The sequence below is a fragment of the Daucus carota genome, chromosome 5 (genome assembly GCF_001625215.2).
Source record: "Daucus carota subsp. sativus chromosome 5, DH1 v3.0, whole genome shotgun sequence".
In the NCBI taxonomy this organism is placed as follows: Eukaryota; Viridiplantae; Streptophyta; class Magnoliopsida; order Apiales; family Apiaceae; genus Daucus; species Daucus carota.
The window spans coordinates 3,918,143-3,937,323 of NC_030385.2; positions in this window are offsets into that span (position 1 = coordinate 3,918,143).

A 19,181-nucleotide genomic window follows, 5' to 3' on the forward strand; every position below is an offset into this window, starting at 1 on the left:
TTCATCCGGTTAAAAAATAAAAAATACGATATTGGATCATATTCGGTTCAGATACGGATCTCGAATACCCGAGATCGGTTTATATCTGAATAAAATGATCCATGGACAAACTAAAAATAATATGATATGATACTTGAGCAGAGGGGTACCCGGTATCGCCCGGATCATTTTACAGCCCTAATTATATATGAGTACGTAATGAGTTCATTTCATTCGGGACCCGTTTGATTATATTTTTTTTCTCATAAAAGGATTATGAGTTCGTTTGTTATTTACTTAAAAAGTAAGAGCTTATTTCAAAAAAAAATATAATTTATATTCTTTTTCTTAAAAATAAACCGTATTTATGAAAAATAAGATTAGTGAAACAGCCATCATGTCATTACTTAAAAAAGGGACACCGTCGCAATAAGAGAGAAAAATTAAGATACAGTTGGGGAGAAACTAAGTTTGATGTAACTCCAGCAGCTTCCCTATTTGGAGTTTTAAACCAAAATATGAGGGATATAGGAAAATAATCCACTCCAACAGTATCTTAGTGATTCCCTAAATCACTAAGATCCACTAGCCATGCCTTATCTTTAGGTAACCTCTCTCCTCTCCTAAATCTTATTTTATAATAAATTTTGAATACAAACATGTTCTCTCTCTTCACCTATTCCAATAATGGTAACTTTTAATAATAAAATAGTATATAAGGAATGAATATAAGGAATATTGTTGGAGGTGAGAATAGCTATTATTATCTTAAGTCACTAGGATCCAATATTTTATATTATATTTAAGGAATGGGTTAAGATGCTGCTGGAGATGCTCTAAGCGAAAGACAATCTGGAATTTCAAATCAGGAGAAATGGAGAGACTGCAAAAAAGGGATACTACTTCCAACGGCTCAATCAGTAGGAATTTCAAACTGATTGAAGGCGTCACCGATGAAGACAAGAACAAAGGAAACGAAGCTCCTATTCTAGGCTCTCTGAGGGAAGAGATAAATCAATTACTCGAGATTGGGATGAATCCATGAAGTACTGGTTTTTACTTGAACAAGAAATGAGAGACGCTATCTAAAAGGTGGCTAAACATCTTCTTTTATTGGCAATTAATAGGATCTCTTTCCTCAAAAGTAAAGTGAAGGCGGAACTCTTGCAGAAAGGAAACAAAGGGAATGAGGAAGGCCTCTACGACATTCACAGTTATCTGCACAACTCCGGACTATGAGAGAAGGCTAGGAACCTAAGGTCAGTCTATCAGAGCCATTAAGCAATTTAACCGTACATAAATTGCTTACGGGACTGAAAGAAATTTAAGAAAGTTGGCGAAATAATGGGGTAAAATAGTTCGCTTCCGGGAGTCTATAAATTATTCGCATTTTTTTCAGAATCCCTGTATATTGGTGAAAACATCGATGATGGAACGTCTTGAAAAATCGGTGATGGTGTGGATTAATGATAAAATGTGGCCAATCTTTGTTACTGAATCACCCTTCCATGATTCACCAATTAGCTTATCCATGGACGATTAGGCAGAAGAGCCTACTGCAATCGGAGTCTGTTTCGTAACAATGTTGATTCATCCTCTAATTGGATGAATGAGTTCAACCATGATAACGTAAGAATCAACTCTATGGAGCAAGTCTCTCAATCTCAACTTATTCTGAAGACAACTCGGTAACTCCAAAATACTCTAGAGAGAAGCTATTAGCTATCAATAACTCTGCTGTTAATGACAAATGGTGCCCAAGAGAGAAGGACAGTGAAGACAGAATGGAGCATTGGCCAACACTAAAAAAAATAGTAATAAAAACAGATGCTTCTAGTGTAGAGAGTGAAGGCTGCTTTGACCAGGTGGCCACCTCGAGTGGTGGCAGCGGCCTTATGGACTATCTAGCTATGTAGGAATAAATTGGTTTCTAACCGATTAAGAATGACACGTAAGTCTCTTGAAGCCACTCTGCTTGCTAGAATTAATAAATTGGGATCAGCTTCTGGTACTATCCCTTTCTTTGGAGATCCTCTTTGGCTTAGCAATCCGGAAGAAATGATTTCTGTCTACTGGTATAAGTCTAATATCAGTTTCTGGAAATATAAATTTTATGCTGGGGTGTTAACGTGTATAGTTGTTGGCTCATGGTGTATTGATGCATATTGTTTGCTGCTTGGAGGTATCAGAGGTAAGATCCTGGAGTGATAAAAGAATACTGCATGGTTTCTCCGTCTCAACTAGAATTAATTATGTAGAGAGTGCTAAGATTGAAGCATTGATATATATCATTAATTTGGCTAAAACAGATCAATGGAAGGGTCATAAGTTCAAGATATTCTCATCTTCAAAAAAAGCTATAATTAGAATTCAGAATCCTAACAGGCTGTGGACTAGTAAGGACTTTCGGAAGTGGTCCACCCATTATTTGGACTTGATGATTTTTGAGTTTTCTCCAAAAGATTTTAATTCTGAGGCTTACGGGCTAGCTCAACAAGGCCTGATCAATACAAAATTTTCTGGGCCAACCCAAGCAGTAGTTAGTTTGTTTATAAAGATGCAGCCGTTATATTTAGTTTAGGTGTTAAGATTATACAAGTTGATTCAAAACTTGTATTTAATCATTAACCCTAGAGACTAGATATATTATTATGTTCAGTAATCTCTCTTAACCCCTTGTTTTAAATTTCATTTCCTAGGCAATTTTAATCTCCCAAGGCGCATGCAGAGCCTCAAGCAGAAGCAACCAGTCGTTTTTTGGCTTTGGATATCTGCGATCATAACCTAATGTCTAGGGCCTGGTGTATATATCATCTGCATGCTTATGTGCTTGTTTCATACATCTCTCCCTTTTCCTTCAAACCTCTTCCACTGTCCTTTCTTTTGCAATTGATTTTTCATGGTTTCCTCCAAAAAATGATTTTACCAAAATTAACGTACGCTGTGTCTCTACAAAAGTTCATAACAATATGTAAAATGTTTATGGTGTAGGAGCCATTGTGCGAGATGCTATTGGAAAGATGCTATGGGGTGCACTAGGGCTAATGAAAGGCATGACCGACTTACAAGCTGTGTTGTGGGGGTTACAATCAGCAGTAGTTAAATGCCATAAAAGGAAGTTACACAAGATGCATTTTGAAACTGATATGCATGAGGCTATCATCGTCATCAGGTATCACGAGGAGATTGTTATTGTCGACGAAATCACGGAGGTTATGACAATGTTGAACACCATATACGCTAACAACTTCCAAGAAGACGAAACGGAATGAATCGTCTCTAGAATCTCCAGGGATTAGAATCTTGTGCAGAATATATGGCAATATATGGTCGAGACAACTTTCGATATTCCGTAGAGATCTCTGAGCCGATAGGAAACATGCAATGCTTCATTGACAGGGATATGAGTCTTGCCTTACCGTTTCTTATCCAGCAGTATATGGGGCCAGATGAAGTCATTAATGAGGAGCCTCCTGTTGTGATCACTGAAATGGAAGAGGATGCATACTTAGTAGAGTCCATGGATATGGACTATGGAGGGGCCAAAACAAGCTGGCTATCATTTCCTACCATCCAACTGTCCATCAGCTTCATGATCTTGAAGACCGTGGGATGGGCCCGGGTTGGCTCCATCATGGGTCAAATATCACCGGCCCACTTAGCCTTTATATGTATTTATTAGTCCAGCCCGGATAAAAAATAAACTCAGCCCTGTTATAAACAGACTTAGACCAACTCCAATGGTGTTACTTATGTTCGACCCCTAAAATATAATAAAATAATGATTACCTAAAATATAAGTAAGCAAAAAGTTGTTTTACTCCAATGGTATTCCCTATAATCATCCTTATATTTGAAAAAAAAATATTTTATTAAAACTTTTACTATGGTGGGGCAGATAAAAAAAGGAGGGAAAATAAAAAATGAAAGAAAATGAGAGAGAAAGAGATGAGTTGGAAGAAATAGGGGCTCACTTTTCTATCCCAAAAGAAGGGGTTTTTTTTTCACTCACCTAAAAATTTTAGGTAAGAAGATGATGGTTGGAGTGAAGAATTCTTACTTCAACCCCTATTTTTGTCCACGTAGGCTCATTATAGGTAAGGGAGGTGTTCCCTTGGAGTTGCTCTTATAAATAAAAGTTATCCAAACACTTTTAATAACTTATAAGTCAAGTTCACTTATCACTTATAATCTAATTATTCTTTTAAGTAATAAGTCATTTTTTTTAAGTTGCACCAAACGGCCCCTATATTTAATACGCAGCCCAGCCTGTTTCTAATTTATCTGCACAACCCATTTCCTTGAAAGCCCGCTATTCTAATTAACTAATTAAGCCCATTGCCACATAAAAGAAAGAACAAAAATTCAAAGCTTTTTATCAAATAAACTTACTCCCCTGTTGCGACTTGCGTCTACGTGTGGCATCGGCGTGCCCCACTCCCTGCTGCTTCTCTGCCTCTCCGGTTGAATAGAGCTCTGGTATCCTTCAAATATGTATGTTAACTTGTTCTCTCTTTTTATTAAAATATTAACTTGTAATTGATTCGGATTTATTTAATTCTGAATTGTTGATTGTGTAAATATTGCTTGTATAATCTATTTGATTTATTGATTGTGTAAGAAAGTCTTGCAGGCTAATATTCGTATTACTTCAGAATCATTCAACTAATACATTAGTATTGGTTGTGTTTGGCCAAGGATTAAAAGCCGGCTTCTGAATTTATAAGTTAGAAGTATTTATTTCGTACTGTTTGTGTAATAAGTCAAGAAGTATTTATAAAAAGCTGAGAATGCTAGCTTTTGTTTCATGACTTCTGCTTTTTTCTCAAACACTTTAATCACTTATAAGTCTTAACTTGATTCTAACTTCAATTTCACTTCTTTATTTTAAGTAAGAAACACTTATTTTGATCAGCCAAACGGTTCATAATTTTTTTAAAGTGTCTTAAAAATGATTTAACTTTTTTTTATTGAAATAGATATAATAGATGTCATTTTTTACTTTCTCAGTCTGCTTTTAGTTGTCCAATGTGAACTTTTAACAGTCAAAGTTACCGAACTTTGACTAAAGTTTTATTTATTATATAATTGAAAAAATATTTAAAAATAATATCAATAAAAATTACATAAAATCTAATTTTGAAATGTAATTTTTAGATTTTTAAAATAATGAAAAAAATTGTTCTTAATATTTGATCAAAAAATGATCAATTTGATCATTAACAGTCAATAGTCAACAACTAAAAAGGACGATGAGGGTATATAAAAAAGGGTGATGTTCCCACATTTATTACCATCAAAAGTATCGTCGATCACAACTTAAATAATGTGAGTAAATCAATACCATTAAAAAATAACACGGTATATATTTAACATATTCTAGATAATCATTACTATATATCATTCTAGCCGAGATTATCTAGAAATACATCTACATGGACACCTGTGAGCTAAAATCTTTAGTTGACATTTAAATTATATCAAAATATGCACATTCTTAAAAGTTTCTCAACCAATTTTTTATATTTTAAAATTTATCAAAAATAGTTAACGAATCTAATCATCTCCTCTCTTTCATACTATTTCTGTTCTACAATCTCCTTTTTATACGTTAATCAGTGTGTCCCACCACTTTATCCACTTTTTTTTTCTTTTTTACACTGATTTATACATATTTCTTAATCTTCGTACTCAAACCATATACTATAAACAAATGGCTGAGACGGAGGGAGTATATTATTTCTCAAATAAGCAAATTTAACATTGGTGTTTTTATTGAGTATATTTTAAGAGCATTTTCAATGAGTTATTTAAACAAGCTCTTAACTCCAAATTTAAAAAAACAACTCAAGAATTAATGCTCCAATTTAATAGTCTATTCTCTCCTCTCTATTTTAAAGAGCATCTAGTAGCTTTTAATTTTTTATTTATGAATATAATATTAATTTTTCTCCAATCTTCCTTTTTTTAGTTAACTTTTCCATTTCATTTACATAAAATAAATATAAAATGTGGATAAATTCGAGCTAAATATAAAAAGTAGTATTGAAATTCTCACATTTTCCAATGTACTAACTCACTATGACCCACATTTTATATTATTATTTTAGAAAATGATTTTAAAGCACCATTAAAACTGTTTTGTAGATACATATTTCTAACTCACGTTAACAGTTAGTACATTGCTTAAATAATAAGAGACATGTATGCACCTAGGGCTGTTCACGAACCGAGCCGAGCCGAGTTTTGACCGAACCGAGCCGAGCTTTAATTTTTTTTCTGACGAGCCGAGCCGGGCCGAGCTTTTTTATCGAACAAAAATTGTGTTCAAGCTCGGCTCGTTAACTAACGAGCCGAACACGAGCTTGTTCGCGAACAAATACAAGCCGAGCCGAGTCGAATCGAGTCGAGCCGAGCCAGAAAAAAAATAAGGACAAACCGCTAGTTGACTCTTAAAATAGCTAACCAAATAATTATAATTTTTTTTAAACTTTGTTTATAACACTAAAATGTATATATGTTAACATCCATACGGTTGGATCGGTAAGAAATATTTTTAAAAATATTGAAACACTAAATTAGGATTAAACACTAGTTAGCGGTACTAAAATATATATATATATATATATATATATATAGTAAAATTACAAAAGTAAAATTCGGGTGAAATGAATTGCCTTTTCACTGTTTGTCTTCTTCCGCATTATCATATAGCAAAAGGATCTTGTGAATCTTGAAATAACTCGCTGTTATATGGATCATTATTGTTTATTGAATTTTGACTGGAGCTTGTCTCTTCTTTGTCGGAGGCATCTTCTTCAATATTGCTTACTCTCGCATTAATTACTTGAATCAAGGATTTCAATTCATCATTAGATAATTTACTGACTGAATCAAAATCCAAAGATGTTGAAGGACCAGAAGGACTACTACAATGTTCCTTTTCTTTGGAGATAGCTTTACTGATTTGAATTGGAGGGAATTCCTTCTGAACTTGACCAACAATCCGATTTACATCAAACTTATCCCACCATTTAATAAAAAATGTTCTGGAGACATGACTAATTTGACTATGTTGACTGATTATTGCTTCCGACTGCATTGTGGAAACAATTGTTGACTGAACTGGAGTCTTCAGGTTATATTGCCATTTTAAAATCCAAGGGATTTTATATTTGCTACAAAATTGAAGCAATATTGGGATACCTTCAGATTTAGGGTTTACTTTTTGTTTACTAAAATGGGTTATTTGGGCTTTAAGTTGATCTGGAATAATGGCATCTGAAGGGCCAAATCTAGACCACCAAAGGGTAAACCATAGAGGAATCTGACTTTTGAATTTATGATCAAATTGGATAAACCAGGAATGACTAAAAGTCTGATTCTGGTATAAGAATACTTTACTCCATGCTTCAATGTAGTCATAATAACAGAAATGGTTATTTTCTATTAAATGAAGATCTGAAGGATGATCACAAAATTCTGATTGAGAAATAATCTGTTTAATATACAGAGAATGATACAAAACTTTGGTATCATCTTTTCTGTCTAAAATGGGCTTGATTACTATGGAATCAGTTTGAATTAAAATGTCTTTATAATAGGATAATGACTTGTATGGAGCAAATGGAATAAAATGCCAACCCTTAGGAAAGAACTGGGCAGCAAGTTTTACTGGATTATTTTTTGGTTCCATGAAATGTTCCACAAAAAATAAGTTTACTTCAAAATTAACAATGTAGTCTGAAGTAGAACTATTTTGACTGAATATGGGTTTTTGGGATATTTTACTAGCAGCATTTGAAGGCCCAAAAGGGTCAAAAGCTGGAGGTTTACTAGCTAAAACTGAATTAAAAGGCCGAGGGATTTGGCCCAAAACCTGGTATCTGTTTACTATGTCCACGGCTTGGACTGGGTTTACTGGATGGGGAACAATCGCTCCTCTGATAGAACTAGCATAACTAACTGGAGAAGATTTTCCTCTCCCTCTTGAAGTACTGCCACCTCTAACACTCATTTTGACTCTCCTGTTTGTAAAAACTCTCTGGTTAAGAAATCAGGGATAGAATTTTCACTTCCTTTAATATACTCAATATCAAAATCAAAAATACTCAATAAAGCTTGCCATCTAGCAAAAATTTGTTTAGAAGCTATATTTTCAACATCTTTTTCTAAAATATATTTTGCTGACTTACAGTCTATTCTTACTAAGAATTTTTGATTTAAAATATCATTTTGGAATTTATTAATACATAAAACTAAACTTAAAATCTCTTTTTTAATAGTTGAATAACTTTTCTGAGTAATATTCCAAGCACCTGAGTGAAAACAAACAATTTGTTCACGGGAAGTAGGAGTTAATTTTTGTTTGAGGATTCCTCCAAATCCAATTTCAGAGGCATCTGTTTCAACAATTTTGAAAGCTAGAGGATTTGAAATACCAAGACAGGGTAAAGTTTTAACATATTTTTTAATATCTTGGACTATAGAAGTATGAATTGAAGTCCAAGGGGAAGGGTTACTTTGTAGACGTTCAAATAAGGGTTTGCATTGTTTCCTCAAATCTTTATAAAATTCTCCTATGTAATTAAGAGACCCTAAAAATCTTTGGAGTTGGGTTTTGTCTAGAATTTCATCTGGGAATTTATCTGCAAACTCAATAGCTCTGTCAATGGGTTTAATATGACCATATTGAATATTATGACCAAGAAATCTAACTTTGGTTTGGAATAGCGAGCATTTACTGGGAGAAAGAACTAACCCATTGGTTTTGATTGTTTTGAAAAAAGAATTCAAATGTTTCCAATATTCTTCAATTGAATTTGAATAAATAAGAACATCATCAATATAAACAATTGTGAAATGGCTGAACTGGTTTAGAATATCATTCATAATATTTTGGAACTCACTAGGGGCATTCTTAAGACCAAATGGCATAACACACCATTCAAAATGACCAAAAGGGGTGGTAAATGCTGTTTTATACCTATCTTCCTCAGCTATTTGAATTTGCCAAAATCCGCTTTTTAGATCAAATTTACTAAAGACTACTGCTTGACTTAACCTATTAATTAAATCTTTCTTTATAGGTAATGGATATCTAATCCATTCAATGACTTTGTTTAATGGCTTATAATTAATTACTAATCTGGGGACACCTCTTTCTTTTTCAGCATTTTTGTTAACATAAAATGCTGCACAAGACCAAGGGGACTTACTTTTCGTGATTAATCCTTTTTTTAATAAATCATTTATTTCTTGTTTACATAGTTCCATCTGTTCATGACTCATCTGGATAGGTCTAGCTTTAGTTGGTATTAAATGTTCTTTAAATTCTTTAGCATAAGGAATTTTAACAACATGCTTTTTTCTATGCCAAAAAGCATGGGGAACATCAGAACATACTTCTTTAATTAATATGTCATTAAAGATTTTTATTTTCTTTTGTAAATAATTATCTTTTAATTGTTCTTCAATTCTCTTATATCTAATTTCAGTTTTTAAATATTTTAAATGGTTTCTTTTATTATTTAATATATTAAGGGTTTTAGAAATTGATTGTTCTTGAATAATTTTTAAATCTCTTTCTCTAGGTTCAGTAGTAAATTTAAACGTTACTTTTTGTCCTAAATGACTACTTATTAGTCCTTTAGTAGTGGTTGTAAATGGGTATAATAAATATATAAATGGTAATCCTAAAATCAACTTATCAGTCATATTTTTTATTAAAACAAAGGACGTTTTGAAACATACGTTGTCTTGACAAATATGAACTTTAGATAATTTATATTTAATATCCATTTGACTACCATTAGCAGAGCTTAATCTTTCATTAGTTTTTTCATAATAACTAGTTGGGATTAACCCTTCTTGGATACAATTTAAATCAGCACCAGAATCAATTAAAGCTGGGAGTTCTATGGTGAATGATTTATTAATAACTAATTTAACATTGATATACCATTTTTGGATAGTGATATCCTTTAATCTTTTTAAAGAATTTCCTAGGCTTACTAGATTGTTTTCTGTATAATTTTTAGAAGTTTCCTCTCTTTCTTCTTCTGAAGAAGAATCATGGATCCTTAAATTTGGTTTAATATCTTCAATTTCCTGTCTTAATTTAGGAATTTCTTGTTTTAAATTAAATATTTCTTTCTTTATATTATTAACTTCTTGATTTAAATTGGCTAAAGTAACTTCTTTAATAGGACTTTTAAATCTTTCAAGAGTTTTATTAAGACTAACCATTGGTTTTTCTAATTTTTTATTATCTTTAAACTCTTTATTATCTGTTAATAATATTTTGAGTTTATTTATGTATTGAGTCTTTAGTTCAGGATCTGTTATTTTACTAATTAACTCAATTAATAAACTTTGTTCTTCTTCTTCTTTAGTTAAAACATTTAATGTTTTATTTTTTGTTAAAACATTTACTGTTTTATTACAACAATCTTTATTGCAATTATCTTTACATCCTATGGTTATATTTGGTTCACTATTACTATTATCATCAGTATCACTAGTGTTGTGGGAAGGTATTCCAGAATAATTATCAGAACTATAATTATTCTCAATTCGCATTAAATTTAAAATTATATCAGTGTTCTCATCTGATATATTTAATTGGTTAAGTTTTTCTTTAACTCTACATTCATTTTTATAATGACCAAGTTTACCACAACCATGACATACTACTTTACTTTTGTCAAATTTTTTATTAAGTTTAGGATGACTCTTAAAGTTTCTTTTCTTAAAAGTTTTTGGTTTTTTATAATACTCTAGATTATTTCTTTTATGACTTCTTGTTTTAATATGGTGCTTAGTTTTTCTAGAAGGTGCTATTGGTGGTAAGCCATATTGTTCACAAAAGGTTCCTAACTCATATTTAGCTTTATCCTTATCTTTATTAATTTGTTTATTGATCTTAGAATCAATGCACATTTTTAATCCTGTCTTTTGAATTTGACTTATTATATCACCATATGTTAAATTATCATAGTCAATGAATCCTAAGTTTTTACTTAATTCTTCTCTAATTTTGTGTGCAAAAAGATTTGGTAATCCATTAACAAATTTTTCTTTCCAGAAAGAATTATTACTGTCATCTCTCATCATTACTCTTGAGGTAAAAACATCTTTATACCATCTAAAATCACTTAAAGTAGGACAAGTTAAATTACTTAGCTGATCATGAATTCTTTCTGTGATATTACTAGGTGTTCCTATAAAATGTTTTATTATAGTGTATATTAATGTATTTATTCCATCAGGTGGTCCCATTCCTATATCTATGTCGAATATAGGATTCCCTTCATCATCTTTCTGAATAGCATACATAATGCTATCTCTAGTTTCTGTAGTAAGATGCTTATCCCACCATGCTCTAATAGTTCCAGTAAATCCTCCGGCTAGGATTGCTACTATTTCTGGTTGTCCTAGGTTATTAAAAGATGTCAAATAACTGTTAGCTACCATGGACATGTGATTTAGTTTTATTAATAATTCGTGTTCGCTAAGACCATCTATATTCCATTCGTAAGTTTGACTAGAGGAAACAGAAAATTGATTATCTAAATTTCTTTCTTCAAACTGTAGATCTGGGGGAGTTGGTCTAGAGTACCAATTTTTTGTTAAACTAGTTGGATTAGGATTTTTAAAACTTAATTTTTTAAATTGATTTTCAATGTTACTGATAATGGACTCATCACTATCACTACTATCTTCATTTCTTCCTAAAACAGCTACGGTTTTAGTTTCTGGTTTATCTAATTTTTTAATTAACCTATCAATAGATTTTACCAGTTCTTGGTCCTTGTTGGGTAATCCCTTACCATATCTATTATTTGTTAAATTTAATAGAGGTTTTTCTAGTTTAATTTCTTGGTTTTGGATTAAAGTTTTATCTTCAAATTTTTCTTCAATTTTGTCTAACTGTTTTCCTATGGTTATTAAACATTGATTAGTATAATTATTTTGTTCAATGATCTTCTTTTCTTCACTATTATTCCCATTAGATATTTTAAAAGGGGAAGCAGTAACAAAATCATTTTTTACTGGAATAATTATGTTTTCTACAGGTGGATGGCTAGAAGTTACTTTTGATCTATCTTCTTTATTCCATTGGGTTTTAGTTATTACATTACACTTACCATAATATTTTTCATACCATATATAAAATGTAATATTTATTTTTTCTTTTATTATAAATTTTTTCCATTTATTAACTATTTTTTCTCTATCGTTATGATTGTGGTTATTCCTAAATTGGTGTCTTTTTTCTTTATTATTTTTTGAATTAAAATCTTCATTTAAATTTTCCCAATTAACTGTAAATTCTTTATTAATAACAAGAAGTTGGTTATTAGTTGGTTTTGGTTCAAAATCTGAATGTGTAGGAGATAAATTTTGTTCATCTTCTTCTATTACTTGACTGTTGGTAGAATAAAAAGGACAACTTGTTTGACCTTCATTTATTATACCTTTTGTTCTTATTTCTCTAAGTTTATGTTTACTTAATAGTTCTGAATCTTTCCTGGAGGCTGTTGATGAATCAACTAACTCTTCTAAGATTAGAGGTCTATTTGGATTATCAAAACTTATTCTAACTGTACCATCTAAATATTGTCTAACATTTTCTAAATTCATTATATTATTATTTATTGGTCTTTGGGGTATTTCATTTTCTAAAATCCATTGACTGGGGAGATTAATATCTTTCCAAAGGATTGTTTTTGGAACTTGAATATTGGCTTCACTAGTACTTCCTTGAATTAAAACAATTTTATCTTTATAGTTTGTTTTAAAGTTATCAGTAAATGTTGACTCATAAATTTGTTTTGGATTAACACTAGGAATATTCCAATTCCCTAATTCTTGACTAATATTTTCATAACTATGTTCTTCCTGATTTATAAAATCTGGGATAGGAGGGATTGAAGACATAGATGACCTTGAGCTTACTGAAGAACTAGTTCTAAAAAGTTTATTCATTAAAATCTAGACTGAACTTATTATCTTTCTAATTTCAGTTTTTAAATGCATACCCTCTTACCTTAAGTAGGCTCATACCTATGTTTTAAATGCCCTTACCTAAACTGCTCACTCTCTTGAGACTTACAAAGGCTCCTGGCTATGACAAACAAGGTGGACTACAGCAAGATAGGTGACTAAAAACTGGATTATAAGGATAATGAGATAGATCTGAGAATTTCAACAAATTAACTGGATAGATTACTAGATCAACAAAAGCACAATAATCACTATGAGGCTCTGATACCAAAGGTAGGCGGAAGCAGATGATAGGGTTGTTTTCGATCAGAGATTATCCGAATGAATCATCAAAAGGCTCAAAATCACTATTGATTAGATCAATTACTTGAATATAGTTGTATAAAATAAAAATCGTAAATAATACTAAATCTGGGAGCATCAGATAAACTAAATAGATATATAAACAGAATAAGCAAAATATAAATAGCATATCTCAACAAAAACCAGCCATGAAGGCGGATATAACTAACAAGATTTATATTTACTAAAATATTTTTCAATATATTTGGAAGTTACTTACAAGATTAGCAGAGCATATCTTGCTTGACTGGGTTCTCACTCTTACAAATGTATTGTTCAAACTAAATACAAATGTAAGTTCTGTACTGGTTTCTCTCTTCAGACGCTTCAGACGCTTCAGCAAAGAAGTGTTTACAAAACGAAAAAAATGAAAACTCTCTTACCAAGACCTGGCTCTGATACCAAAGGTAGGCGGAAGCAGATGATAGGGTTGTTTTCGATCAGAGATTATCCGAATGAATCATCAAAAGGCTCAAAATCACTATTGATTAGATCAATTACTTGAATATAGTTGTATAAAATAAAAATCGTAAATAATACTAAATCTGGGAGCATCAGATAAACTAAATAGATATATAAACAGAATAAGCAAAATATAAATAGCATATCTCAACAAAAACCAGCCATGAAGGCGGATATAACTAACAAGATTTATATTTACTAAAATATTTTTCAATATATTTGGAAGTTACTTACAAGATTAGCAGAGCATATCTTGCTTGACTGGGTTCTCACTCTTACAAATGTATTGTTCAAACTAAATACAAATGTAAGTTCTGTACTGGTTTCTCTCTTCAGACGCTTCAGACGCTTCAGCAAAGAAGTGTTTACAAAACGAAAAAAATGAAAACTCTCTTACCAAATTACAATCTGCCTTCTTCCGAAGTTCAGACCTCTTTAAATAATCAAAACTAGATCACTGTGGACACAAGCGTCCAGAATTGAATTATTACAAAGTAAATAGAAAATTACTTTTACAAAAGTAAAATTACAAAAGTAAAATTCGGGTGAAATGAATAGTGAAAAAAATCACTTTTACTGTTCATGAATAGTAGAATTGCCTTTTCACTGTTTGTCTTCTTCCGCATTATCATATATCAAAAGGATCTTGTGAATCTTGAAATAACTCGCTGTTATATGGATCATTATTGTTTATTGAATTTTGACTGGAGCTTGTCTCTTCTTTGTCGGAGGCATCTTCTTCAATATTGCTTACTCTCGCATTAATTACTTGAATCAAGGATTTCAATTCATCATTAGATAATTTACTGACTGAATCAAAATCCAAAGATGTTGAAGGACCAGAAGGACTACTACAATGTTCCTTTTCTTTGGAGATAGCTTTACTGATTTGAATTGGAGGGAATTCCTTCTGAACTTGACCAACAATCCGATTTACATCAAACTTATCCCACCATTTAATAAAAAATGTTCTGGAGACATGACTAATTTGACTATGTTGACTGATTATTGCTTCCGACTGCATTGTGGAAACAATTGTTGACTGAACTGGAGTCTTCAGGTTATATTGCCATTTTAAAATCCAAGGGATTTTATATTTGCTACAAAATTGAAGCAATATTGGGATACCTTCAGATTTAGGGTTTACTTTTTGTTTACTAAAATGGGTTATTTGGGCTTTAAGTTGATCTGGAATAATGGCATCTGAAGGGCCAAATCTAGACCACCAAAGGGTAAACCATAGAGGAATCTGACTTTTGAATTTATGATCAAATTGGATAAACCAGGAATGACTAAAAGTCTGATTCTGGTATAAGAATACTTTACTCCATGCTTCAATGTAGTCATAATAACAGAAATGGTTATTTTCTATTAAATGAAGATCTGAAGGATGATCACAAAATTCTGATTGAGAAATAATCTGTTTAATATACAGAGAATGATACAAAACTTTGGTATCATCTTTTCTGTCTAAAATGGGCTTGATTACTATGGAATCAGTTTGAATTAAAATGTCTTTATAATAGGATAATGACTTGTATGGAGCAAATGGAATAAAATGCCAACCCTTAGGAAAGAACTGGGCAGCAAGTTTTACTGGATTATTTTTTGGTTCCATGAAATGTTCCACAAAAAATAAGTTTACTTCAAAATTAACAATGTAGTCTGAAGTAGAACTATTTTGACTGAATATGGGTTTTTGGGATATTTTACTAGCAGCATTTGAAGGCCCAAAAGGGTCAAAAGCTGGAGGTTTACTAGCTAAAACTGAATTAAAAGGCCGAGGGATTTGGCCCAAAACCTGGTATCTGTTTACTATGTCCACGGCTTGGACTGGGTTTACTGGATGGGGAACAATCGCTCCTCTGATAGAACTAGCATAACTAACTGGAGAAGATTTTCCTCTCCCTCTTGAAGTACTGCCACCTCTAACACTCATTTTGACTCTCCTGTTTGTAAAAACTCTCTGGTTAAGAAATCAGGGATAGAATTTTCACTTCCTTTAATATACTCAATATCAAAATCAAAAATACTCAATAAAGCTTGCCATCTAGCAAAAATTTGTTTAGAAGCTATATTTTCAACATCTTTTTCTAAAATATATTTTGCTGACTTACAGTCTATTCTTACTAAGAATTTTTGATTTAAAATATCATTTTGGAATTTATTAATACATAAAACTAAACTTAAAATCTCTTTTTTAATAGTTGAATAACTTTTCTGAGTAATATTCCAAGCACCTGAGTGAAAACAAACAATTTGTTCACGGGAAGTAGGAGTTAATTTTTGTTTGAGGATTCCTCCAAATCCAATTTCAGAGGCATCTGTTTCAACAATTTTGAAAGCTAGAGGATTTGAAATACCAAGACAGGGTAAAGTTTTAACATATTTTTTAATATCTTGGACTATAGAAGTATGAATTGAAGTCCAAGGGGAAGGGTTACTTTGTAGACGTTCAAATAAGGGTTTGCATTGTTTCCTCAAATCTTTATAAAATTCTCCTATGTAATTAAGAGACCCTAAAAATCTTTGGAGTTGGGTTTTGTCTAGAATTTCATCTGGGAATTTATCTGCAAACTCAATAGCTCTGTCAATGGGTTTAATATGACCATATTGAATATTATGACCAAGAAATCTAACTTTGGTTTGGAATAGCGAGCATTTACTGGGAGAAAGAACTAACCCATTGGTTTTGATTGTTTTGAAAAAAGAATTCAAATGTTTCCAATGTTCTTCAATTGAATTTGAATAAATAAGAACATCATCAATATAAACAATTGTGAAATGGCTGAACTGGTTTAGAATATCATTCATAATATTTTGGAACTCACTAGGGGCATTCTTAAGACCAAATGGCATAACACACCATTCAAAATGACCAAAAGGGGTGGTAAATGCTGTTTTATACCTATCTTCCTCAGCTATTTGAATTTGCCAAAATCCGCTTTTTAGATCAAATTTACTAAAGACTACTGCTTGACTTAACCTATTAATTAAATCTTTCTTTATAGGTAATGGATATCTAATCCATTCAATGACTTTGTTTAATGGCTTATAATTAATTACTAATCTGGGGACACCTCTTTCTTTTTCAGCATTTTTGTTAACATAAAATGCTGCACAAGACCAAGGGGACTTACTTTTCGTGATTAATCCTTTTTTTAATAAATCATTTATTTCTTGTTTACATAGTTCCATCTGTTCATGACTCATCTGGATAGGTCTAGCTTTAGTTGGTATTAAATGTTCTTTAAATTCTTTAGCATAAGGAATTTTAACAACATGCTTTTTTCTATGCCAAAAAGCATGGGGAACATCAGAACATACTTCTTTAATTAATATGTCATTAAAGATTTTTATTTTCTTTTGTAAATAATTATCTTTTAATTGTTCTTCAATTCTCTTATATCTAATTTCAGTTTTTAAATATTTTAAATGGTTTCTTTTATTATTTAATATATTAAGGGTTTTAGAAATTGATTGTTCTTGAATAATTTTTAAATCTCTTTCTCTAGGTTCATTAGTAAATTTAAACGTTACTTTTTGTCCTAAATGACTACTTATTAGTCCTTTAGTAGTGGTTGTAAATGGGTATAATAAATATATAAATGGTAATCCTAAAATCAACTTATCAGTCATATTTTTTATTAAAACAAAGGACGTTTTGAAACATACGTTGTCTTGACAAATATGAACTTTAGATAATTTATATTTAATATCCATTTGACTACCATTAGCAGAGCTTAATCTTTCATTAGTTTTTTCATAATAACTAGTTGGGATTAACCCTTCTTGGATACAATTTAAATCAACACCAGAATCAATTAAAGCTGGGAGTTCTATGGTGAATGATTTATTAATAACTAATTTAACATTGATATACCATTTTTGGATAGTGATATCCTTTAATCTTTTTAAAGAATTTCCTAGGCTTACTAGATTGTTTTCTGTATAATTTTTAGAAGTTTCCTCTCTTTCTTCTTCTGAAGAAGAATCATGGATCCTTAAATTTGGTTTAATATCTTCAATTTCCTGTCTTAATTTAGGAATTTCTTGTTTTAAATTAAATATTTCTTTCTTTATATTATTAACTTCTTGATTTAAATTGGCTAAAGTAACTTCTTTAATAGGACTTTTAAATCTTTCAAGAGTTTTATTAAGACTAACCATTGGTTTTTCTAATTTTTTATTATCTTTAAACTCTTTATTATCTGTTAATAATATTTTGAGTTTATTTATGTATTGAGTCTTTAGTTCAGGATCTGTTATTTTACTAATTAACTCAATTAATAAACTTTGTTCTTCTTCTTCTTTAGTTAAAACATTTAATGTTTTATTTTTTGTTAAAACATTTACTGTTTTATTACAACAATCTTTATTGCAATTATCTTTACATCCTATGGTTATATTTGGTTCACTATTACTATTATCATCAGTATCACTAGTGTTGTGGGAAGGTATTCCAGAATAATTATCAGAACTATAATTATTCTCAATTCGCATTAAATTTAAAATTATATCAGTGTTCTCATCTGATATATTTAATTGGTTAAGTTTTTCTTTAACTCTACATTCATTTTTATAATGACCAAGTTTACCACAACCATGACATACTACTTTACTTTTGTCAAATTTTTTATTAAGTTTAGGATGACTCTTAAAGTTTCTTTTCTTAAAAGTTTTTGGTTTTTTATAATACTCTAGATTATTTCTTTTATGACTTCTTGTTTTAATATGGTGCTTAGTTTTTCTAGAAGGTGCTATTGGTGGTAAGCCATATTGTTCACAAAAGGTTCCTAACTCATATTTAGCTTTATCCTTATCTTTATTAATTTGTTTATTGATCTTAGAATCAATGCACATTTTTAATCCTGTCTTTTGAATTTGACTTATTATATCACCATATGTTAAATTATCATAGTCAATGAATCCTAAGTTTTTACTTAATTCTTCTCTAATTTTGTGTGCAAAAAGATTTGGTAATCCATTAACAAATTTTTCTTTCCAGAAAGAATTATTACTGTCATCTCTCATCATTACTCTTGAGGTAAAAACATCTTTATACCATCTAAAATCACTTAAAGTAGGACAAGTTAAATTACTTAGCTGATCATGAATTCTTTCTGTGATATTACTAGGTGTTCCTATAAAATGTTTTATTATAGTGTATATTAATGTATTTATTCCATCAGGTGGTCCCATTCCTATATCTATGTCGAATATAGGATTCCCTTCATCATCTTTCTGAATAGCATACATAATGCTATCTCTAGTTTCTGTAGTAAGATGCTTATCCCACCATGCTCTAATAGTTCCAGTAAATCCTCCGGCTAGGATTGCTACTATTTCTGGTTGTCCTAGGTTATTAAAAGATGTCAAATAACTGTTAG